General features: G+C 31.9%; 1 pseudogene; it reads left to right on the top strand.

Moving 5' to 3' along the window:
* Nucleotides 1-10,079: 10,079 nt before the first annotated feature.
* The window catches only part of LOC133189305 (uncharacterized), a 6,650-nt pseudogene continuing 5,662 nt past the window's right edge, over nucleotides 10,080-11,067 (top strand).

Here is an 11,067-nt window from a genome sequence, read left to right as displayed (position 1 = left end):
TATAATGACTTCGAAAACAAATATAATTTGCCATTGGGTCGTATTTTGGCTGACCTGTTTCATACCAATGGTTAATCCTTTGTTTTTTTAATACTGAATTTGACTGTTTCGTCTGTTTGATATATGCCTAGGGCTCTCGGCGGATAGGCAACTACACACAAGTAATCTGAAGTTGATATAAAAAGGATGCTGGAGTTCCTCATTGACAATATTTATGTAGTCTTTGGAGACCAGGTCTTTCAACAAACTGTTGGAATTGCGATGGGCACTTATTGTGCTCCTTTATTAGCTGACCTGTTTTATATTCCTATGAAGCAGAATTTATTCAAAAAATAAGAAAAAGGAAACATTTGTGTTTAGGTGTTTTACTGATTATAGACAATAAGGGCGAAATAGCAACTAAGTCTTATGACAGACGGGATGGCGTCAACTTTTCATCTTCGACTTTCCTTATTTGTGTGGCAATATCCCACTGTCGCCTGGATGTGGTGTTTGCGTCTCCCAATTTATTCGATACTCACAGGCATTTTCCGAGTGCGGACGGTTTTTAGACCGAGACTGGCTGCTGGCAGATCGGTTGATGTTACAGAGATTTCAACACCCTCGTTTGGAGTCAGCATTTCGTGAATTCTGTGGTCGTTATAGTGCCCTTGTTAGCGCATGTAGCCTGTCGTTGGGTGGTATTTTTGTAAGGCCTTTGTTTTTATTACTGAATTTTTCTATGGAATGTTCCGTCTACATGATGTATACATAGGACTTACGGCGGGTGTGGACAGTCAGCTGGGTGTGCATGCGTCTCCTACGCGCCTGGTCCCGCCTCTGGAATTTCCGGGGGTTCGTGTTTTATGCCCTCCTCACAGATTTGTGTTGTCTGTAGATTTTTATGATATCGATCGCTGTTCGTTATCTTCACCTTGTCATTAAAGCCATATTTACCAAAAAAAAAAGTACAAAGAAAATCTCATTACGAGGATACATTATTTTTTGAGCTTGAATACTGTTCGTTACCCTAATATTTCATGTAACTACTGACTTTGAAGCATATTCAATATTGTTCAATAGTCACCAGACTGTAGGACATAAGTTGAACCGACCTTCTGATGAGAGAGATGACTTCTGGAGAAAACAAGGTATGTGATAATTTGTCTTACCAGAGTCTAGAAATGACGATCAATATACGAGATAATAAAAAATACTTTTAAAAAATGGTGTTTTCGTCATACCATTATAAGGGAATTTAGGACCAACACATTATCAGACGTAAAAAATACTTTCTTGATGTGTGCACTTTAACTTCATTTCATAAAATAGACCTCATATTAAGTTATTTTAAAATCGCAAGACTAAATGTTTAAAAAGTTTAGCATAACAATCCAAAAATAAGCAAGTTATTCAGCTTTAATATAAGCATCTGGGCAAAGAAAAAAGGATAAGAATAATCTAAACTGACAGACTCTATAAAAAGTCTTTCGTTGTAACACAAGATCTTAATAACAACTGAAAATTACAGGCCGGTGAGACAACTATTCAAACAACGTGTCTAGATTTTACAAATATTCTACAATGATTAAAAAAATGAAGACTTTTCATTATATCAAGTAGGGTACTTCTTACAATTGTTGAATCTCCAATACGGTTTATCCCTTAGCTGCACACCAATTCCATTACCACTACAACCTCTATGGTTTGTATATACCACCAGAGGAACACAGAGGACCTTAAATAAATTTTATTGATATTTCATGATATTTTCCAGTATTTACATCGAAAACAGCTGAAATTTTATTTTCCATACCGGATTGTTTGGGAAATGAGACTATATAGATTTTTTGGGGTTTTGCATTTCTGATTTAATAAATATTAGAAACTAAATAAATTTACAATTTAAATTTAATGTTTACAATATTTCAGATAAACAATGAACAAATCCTTATTTCGTAGCAAAACTTTACAAATAGGAAAAGAATACAACATATACTGTATTCACATACTTCCAAAATTATTTTCAGCTGTAAAAATTGCTACATAAATTTCATTATATTATTGAACGAAATATAATTTGTTTTACCGTAAAAAACAGCATCCAAGACATGTCTACGAGTTTTATTCACTTCCCAAGTATTCAGAGATAATGTTGTTTCTTATATAGAAGATAATCACTGAAGCAAGTACTCCATTACTGAACAGTTTGCAGCAATGCTGTATATCTTGATTTCCAGTAGCTCTGATATGTGTTCTTGCAATCTGTTAAAAATCTAGGTGCTCTGTGTATCAGCTGATGAGATCGATTTCGTTTGTTTAACATCTGTATCTTAATGTCAATATTCAAATAAAACCTTACTGTATTACAATTAGAACGTAGTACTACCGATGTCCTTGAGCATGTTTTTTGTCCATTTCAAAGAATTATATGGACACGTCAGAATCACATTCAAATAAATAGACATTCATAATGTAATTTAACTTGTGAACATCTAAATGCAGACGTATTTTTTTAATTAGCGTTTATTCTACACTTGTTTACCTCGTTCGCTTATATCATTTTTTCCTTAGCTTTTCATCTTTTGCTTTATTCCCGACGGAGGGTTTTTTCTGTCTATCTTTCATAATATTTATATGTTACATGTATCTCTAAAATATTGTTGAAGTTTCTTTAGGTATCGTCTGAATGTAACAAAAGCAATCTAGAAATCTCATAAAAGTTTTCCCTTTTAGGCTTTGATATATCAATGAAAATATAAGTGCGGACCTACTAAAACATGGAGCCATAACAAAAATACATAAGAATCACATATCATACAAGTGTGGTTGTCATAGAAACTTTCAAAAGGCTTTTGATGTAATACATGTATAATGTACCCTCCATTTGATGTTTTTCTAAACCTTCCCACAAAATTAGAAAAAAGTTTGTTTTTTTTTTTTTGTATTTTGGCTGTGGGGACCTTTTGTGTTCTATAGTGACGTGACAAAAATTCCCCGAAGTTATTGTTGTTTGTTTTTATTCTCTTTGCATTTTGAGTTGTTATTCAAAATTTCCATACATTGTGAAAATAACTTGTGTTGGTACAAATTATATGGAGTATGATTTTCACTTGCACCCAATTTCCGTTGCTTCCCTTATGTTAATTCTTTAGTGTTTTCATAGTAAACAATGGAGAGCAGACGACAAGAAATATCAGAGCAGGAAAGTAAATTGGTTGTAGATTTGTATCTACGTCGTGAGAAGCAAGGGGATTTGGCAGAAATATTTTCTGTGAATACATCTACAATTTCTAGGCTTCTGAAGAAATATAATAATGAAGAAAGTGTTGAAAAGAGCTTCAATCGAGGTAGGAAGAGTCTGATTGATGAAAAGGGCGACAGAATATTGATTTGGACAATGAAGAAGAATAGAAGAAAGATACTGAGTAAAATTGTTGATAATTTTCACCAACAAGCTACTCATAAAATTTCTGTAAGGATTATTCAGACAAAATTACATTCTAATAGATTTTACAGACACAAAGTAAGGAAGACCCTTACTGTGCCAGACGTCTACCGAAAACGTCGTGTTCAGGGGTGTGAATATTTGAAAAATTTTGAGGTTGATGACTAATGGAGAAAATGATTTTTTTCAGATGAAACTCAGATAGTGATATCAAATAAAAATCGTATGCGTATCGTCAGAGTGTGTCGGTCTACATGGCCGCAGTCTAAAGATGAGCGCTATGTTTTGGGGATGCATGACATATTCAGCGTATTCAGGAGTAAGTACATTAGTTCCAATAACTGGAAATATAAACTCTGAGAATATTTATAGAGACACATGTACATTCATGGCTAGTTGTTGCAAAACATTTTGGAAATGCATCAATTGTATTCTAGGATAACAATGCCCCCCCCCCCCCCTTCTTGCCATGTCTCACAATTGACAACAGCCAGGGAACATGAAAATGGTTAAGATTGTCTAGACTGGTCATCACAGTCACCAGACCTCAACATCATCGAAAATGTCTGGCTAATTTTTCAAATTCGACAAAGAAAATCGCAGTGAGCAATGAAATCCAAAGATTATTTGATCAACGAAGTTTTGAAAATTTTGTATTCTCTAACTGTCCCTTACATCAGAAACTTACCATAGACATCCAGGAATTATTAGCTGTAATTTTTACGTAAGGTCAGATCACTAAATAGTGAAAATTTCAAGTATGAGTCTTTTATTTTTCGATTTATGATCGTTTGAAAAGACGAGAAAGTTTGGTTAGCAATAATGTTCTCAGGGAGAAGATACATCAGTTTTGGCACGTCACTGCATTCGTTTCTTTAAAAAAAAAATAGCTGAAGTATTAAACTGGATGGTTGCCTTGAATACGGTATGTATATATACACCGTTGATTGTATTTTAGGTGGACAAAGTTCATTTTATACAATGATTTGTTTTTCAGCAAAATGAATGCAACAGCAAGTCGCATTTGGGGTGAATATGCACCAGCACGAGGAATCGAACACATCTTTAAAAGATCATCATGTTAACGAGCACGGGTAACAAATGCCAGCTTCGGGCTAGCGTTTGTCAGCAGTTTTAAGGCATTGCATATTTGTATCCAGTACATACATCAACATGGAAAAAGCAATTCAATATAAACATAAAAGATGTCATATGATTTCGTATGTTATAACGTTTAATGAAAAATATGCCTAAGCGCAAGTATGCAAGTATTTCTGATTAACATACAAATAAAATTTGAATAAGTAAAAAAAAAACATTCTTTATATTTTTATTTTTCATGTTTTAACCGTAAAATAGCAGCCACGATTTGAATGTTTAGCTGCTATGAATAAGCTCATTAGCATCTTGGTAAATTCATTGTGACACCACAAAAGTGTTCGTTGCTTCATTGTACTTTGGTATGCGTGAATGTACGCGAAAGTTGTATTGAAATTAATTTTCTTTAAAGAGCAGGAAATGTAAATTAGTGATTCAATTCAATATAAAAGTTAATTAAAAAGGTTTTATGAAAATTCGAAATAAGTAAATGCATTTTATTATATTTTCCTTTCTTGCCTACTTAAAATCTTGAGTTTTTTTTTTTTGGTCTAATTTTAAGGCGAACACATAATTCATACTAATTTCACTGTAAAACATTAATTTTATTGTGCTTTTATTGTACTCCTAATAATTTACATTTTTTTTTAAAAACTTTTTTATCTAATTTTTTGAAACTAACTTTAATAGATACAAATATGATATACTGTTTAATTGAATTTTTGTCAAACATATCTGTAGTATAAGGGTAGCCCAAAAACACATATCATGTACAACACGATCATGTAATCAATTTCTTTAATTCCATAACTAACACATTTATTGATAAAATCTGACCCGCTTTCACAAATATTTGTTTGACGAATGAAATATATAATTTAGAAAGTAAGGTCTTAAAAATACTTCTTTTCTTAATATCTTTAATAAAGTAATATTCTTCAATACGCGTTATTGTAGGAAACTTATCATGTTGTGAAATTGTAAGGTATAATTGTTCTATATGCGTAATTGTAACATTTTGGGGAAATATCATGAGGAAATTTGTTTCATATGTGTTACATGTATTGTAAGTTAAAATTTGGGGGAAATGTTGTTCCTTATGTGTACAATAACATCTTTAAAGTTTTCAATTTACCATTGTTAATCGTTTCACATTGTTTAATTGTTAACAAAGAAGAGTTGTGCAAAATATCGTATTTGGCTCCAGTGTTTGGCATCTATTTTTTTTTCAGCTCTTCGGATTTTTAAAATTAATTTTTTTTCGGATTTCCAACGTTTCGGCATGAACATCACTGAAAAGACATAATTTGTCGAAATAAGCATCTAGTACCGTTTACGATTTACATATAAAACTCTATTTACAAGCTCAGTCAATTTAACGACCGTAGACTTAGTGAAAAGCTGACTTTAAAATGATAATGACACACATATTTGATTTCGTTTATTTAAAAAAAAAAACAACAATTGTATTTCATCTTTCAAATTCAAAATCATTTTTATCAGATTCCTTATCTTTTCATATACATTGCAGGAAATCTGGGTTTTCCCATAAAGAAAATGCCTTTCTTTTCACTGTCTATAGCACTGATTTTCGTGCTTTTCTTGTCTCTCTTCCATATAAAATGATCTGGAAGGAAATTTGGATTTATTTATTAATAGCTTTAATAATAATTATGAAAATAATAACACCTAGCTCAGCTCTCGTTACGGGAATCGAGTAGACCTTCGTCCAAATTTTGATATGATGAGATATAATGTTAACTGAGATATTCGATCATAAATGATATAAAGAATTTGCTATCTTTCATTTCATTCAGGTGTTCTTTTTAGAATACCTGAATGAAATGTTTTGTTTTGTATTTTGTATCGTCTGAGCTTTTTTTTTTTTTTGTTAATGATCGATATTGCTTTCTAAATAAATTATTCTCATTTATTGCCTGACGCCACGTGCGTGAGGCAGTATAAGGATTAATTTTCCATGGTCCAAAACTAAGCGATCGTTCTTAATGAGCTAGATTTTGTGCAAGCTTCTACGGAAATAAATAAAATTTGTTCTTTTAACCTGATTCTTAAGGTTCAGATTTTTAATAACTGCAAATTTTATCTCAATTTTTAAAAGAACATATTGTATATGGGTACACAATACTAAAGCAGTGGATTTGCTGATTATTTTCACTATTTTGTTTCCCAGTTATCCCATAAGTAGATTACATGTAGTCCAATCATAAACAAACTCCCCCACATAGTAAATGGGACATCCCTTCTTGATTCAGTTTGTTCTCCACCTTTTCTTTTAATATTATATTTATTTATAATATGCGTTACAAGGTTAGGTTTTTAAAAGCTTAGAAAGTCAGCCAGGAGCATATTATCTCATGCTTTGTGATGAACAAAGGTTTCCTTTTAATACAGTGACAAGAGTATAGGCCAGTTCCCGAAGAGGACTGGGCTTCACTCCCGTAAGGGTATATATAAAGAATAGGCAAAATGAAGAAGACATCATGATCTGTACTGGTTTTCATTTCACAAAAAACACGTTATTATAGAACAAATGAGAAAGGTCCTTAAGTCGATTGAAAAGAAAAAACTAAACGATTTTAAAACTGTACATGAAAATGTATTTTAAACTCATTTATAATGCATGTATATGGTAAGACCATCATGGCAAGTGAGTTTTGTCTGGGGGTTGGGGGGATTATTAGTGTCACTTTTACATTTTGTGTAATTAAGTATTGCAACTATGTCACTCCTTGATGACGAAAACGTTTAGCACTTCTCTTGCTTATAGGTTCCATAGATATTAATTGATTTAGTCAGGCAAGCTTTTTGAAAAGCTATTACTTGTGAAATATAAGGATCAAAGATTAAGCATCATGGTCCATTGGAATTTCTGTGATTAAAATAGAACTATTTGTAGGGTTACGATTGTTCAAATGAACATTTCTAATTCGTTGTTAAGAATGACAAATATTTTAAAAGAGCAAAGAAGTACACTTCTAGAGTCCTTAAATCCTTTAATTTTAAAGGAAAGCACTTTTTCTTGATACCAAAGGAAAGAACTCATGATTTTATATACTTTTTTGATCAACAACTGTTCAGAAATCTCTTTTACTTTGGCTTTCCATTAATTAAGTTGGTAATAATTTAAAATAAGGGGAAAAAACTAAGAAAAGGGGCTAGAAGAGCCCAAATTAAAGTTGAAAAAGCCAACTTGAAAGTTACAAAAGCAAAGATTACAGTTGGAATTACCAACTTTAAAGTTGGAAAAGCCAAGAATAACGTTAGAATTACCAAATTTATAAAGTTGGAAAAGCCAAGATTAAAGTTGGAATTACCAACTTAAAAAAAAAAAAATTATCTGGCACTAGTACGCTTCCGTATTAATGAAATAACGATGTAGGAATAAAAATAAGAAGAGGAGTACAAAAAACTTAACAATGTAGTAGAGTCTTCCGTTGAAATCGAAAATCTTTATAACATAAAACGACTGGCCAGTGAAATAATTATTCATGCTATTTATCCAGATTTTAAAAAATAATCTACAAAGAAGAAAGAATGAAAACTTTCCTGTATATAAAGTAAAGTTATTATTACTATTCGTGAATCTCCAGTTCAGTCTTCCCTCATATAGCTTACAAAGTCCATTAACACTGCAATCGTCATGGCTTGTATACACCACCATAGAAACACAGAGATGCTTGTATTAATTTAAAATATCATTTCACAATATTTTCCATGTGTAATTACATTACAAAGTTCAAATTTATATCTTCAAAACCCGATTATTCAAGTAATGAGACAATACAGATTATTTTTTTTCTTCACATTTCCGATTTAAATAAAAAAATAAACACATTTACAATTTCAACTTAGATTTCAAATACTATCTAAGATGGAGGATGAAAAAATGATTTTTTTTTTCATAGCAAAACTTTACAAACAACATACAAATACAGGATATACTGTATTCGCAAACTTTCAAAATTATTTGCCAAATGTACGATCTCTTAAAAAAAGTATAACAAGAAATTCCAATAACGATTGAACAAACTATGATTTGCTTTACCTTAAAAAATAGCAACCAAGATATGTCTATGGGCTTTAGTCAGTACCCCTAGAGATACAGAAAACTTTGTTTCTTATATGAAGGTTGATGATTTAATCAGGTCTTGTGTTGTTGAACTGATTGCAACAAAGATTGTTTCTTTTATTTCCATTGATCCCTCTATGCAGCATTATTTGGAATCATCCGAAACCAAATGTTTTGTGTGTGTCAGCTGAAGAGATCGATTTCGTTATCAAATGTAAACATTTTAATATAACCTCACTGTTTTAAAATAAGAAAGCAGTAATAACTCCAGTCCTTGAAACGTATTTTTTTGAAAATTTATACACGTCAGCATTACATTCAAGTGATTAACCCCTTCACTTCCGTACCGGTCAATTTGACCGAATGAGGCATGCGTGTTTTTCACACATCGCTGTTGAGCTTAATTTACAAACAATATTATAATGTTTAGTATCAATGTTTAGGAAATTTTATGTACTTTCTTTCTATATAAAATTCACAATTGATTTTTTTACTTGAAACAAGTATATCAATTTTTTATGTTAGACTATAGTTTTGCAAAATGACGTTATTTTGATATGCGACATTGATTTTTTGTACGACTGGTGAAATTTCAAATTCAGCGTAAAATAAATTTTGTCAAATACTGTCAAAAAGATAGTGTCCTAAGCTTCCAGAGTATATAAATATTTTTTTAATTCTTTCCTTTTTGTGGTGAAAATTTATAAAATTTGATCACTTTTCCGTTTTTTTCAAGGGAAATTTTGGCCAAGTTTAAATAAAAAGAGTTTTTACTCATATTTAGGTATGGAAATAGGCAAAACTAAATCTAGATGGTAAGAGTACAGAAAATTTCCTATTCACGAGTTTTCATTTCATCAAAATCTGATACGTATTCGCCTTTCTACAATAGTTTAAGTTTTGCATTCCCGGACGAAAAATTGTTAATTTTAATGAAAAAGTGATACAACGTAATGTGAAAGATTTGAGTTGTGACACGATTTATTACATGTACATGGTATAGATGTACCTCTAAAAAATAGAAGTCTAGTATATGCATGGAATTTAAAACAATACTGAATAGTTATTTATTTATTTATTTATTTATTTATTTATTTATTTATTCTGATTAGGATCTATTTCAACGCAGAAATTTAGAAGTTTCGTCAACATACCAGTATTAAATTTGCTTTTCATGTACATGTAGGCTTAATTGAGTGATTATTTAAAAATTATAACCTACATCAAACATTGTAGAAGGATTTTGTTAATTATGAAGATGCTGCATCGGAAGACATGAAATATTTATTATAAAGGTTTTATCATTTTTCTTTTTCGGAACATAATAATTCCGCATATTATTGTCCTTCCGCACCCGCATCGTACCCGCATCACATGTGCAGATGCATGGACACCACGTGTTTCCGCTTCTACTGAAAACAACACAGCAAACGCTCGGAAGAATTTATCTTTAAACTACAGTCTACTTATTCTGCTTGACCATGGAAAACGACCTGATATCGTCAGACGAAGAGGATGCCCTAGATCTCTTGTTACAGGATGCACTTGATGATGACCCAAGCGATCCTGTGTTTAATATTGATGACATGTAAGTCTAGGTCTACTGTTTTTACACACTGGTCAGAATTTTGATCAGGAAAATTATCAATTTGATGTGTATTTGCAATTTCGTGAAAGAAAGTACCTATATTTATAAAAGTATTGAAACTTAGTAATGAGGGGAAAAGATTTAACAGTTTACAAAAAATTATTTAGCGTTGAGACGTAGTGATACATTTTTAAGGTCCAGTCAAGGTCAGGAACGCAGCATGTTGCGCGCTGCTGATATGTGCATTTCGAACGGGGTATACAAATGATACATATAAAGTAATATCCTAGGCCTAGTTCAGTGATTATGAGGACGGGAGTCAAGTAATAATTGACTGACCAGAATGTGGTTCGGTTCTTTAAGGGGAGCGACTATTTATTTATTTTTTTGGGGGGGGGGGGGGGTTAGGGGCAAAGTCTTTCGAGTCAAATTATTTATTTCAATGCTAGTAGACAGATTATTTCTTTCCAATATGATCTGAGACAGTTTACTTTCTTATAAGTTTGTCAAGCCAAAAAAAAAAATGTAAATAAGATAATATAAATGTACAAGATATGTAACTTGTCCATACTCCACAGTTCTAATTTCATGAGGGGGGGGGGGGGGGTACATGTAGCACCAAACAAGAAAAATTATTTTCTTGCCAGTTGCGAACTGCAGCCCCCCTACCCCCATCCCACCACCACCACAACCCGAAAGTCATTTGGAACTTTGAACAAAAGCATAGCAATTTAAAAAGAATTTTTTTCATTAATATGTGAATTTCATGTACAATTCAGATTTTAATTTCTCAGTTTCACTTCCAAATTCTAATAATATTGTGATTGGGGTGTGTTGTACTATGAAAAATTATAGGGTCAGTAG

This window comes from Saccostrea echinata, unplaced genomic scaffold (assembly GCF_033153115.1).
Source record: "Saccostrea echinata isolate AGI-Se365-2 ecotype Australia unplaced genomic scaffold, CSIRO_AGI_Sech_v1 ptg000017l, whole genome shotgun sequence".
NCBI classification, from domain to species: domain Eukaryota; kingdom Metazoa; phylum Mollusca; class Bivalvia; order Ostreida; family Ostreidae; genus Saccostrea; species Saccostrea echinata.
This window is presented reverse-complemented; position numbering and strand designations above follow the sequence as displayed.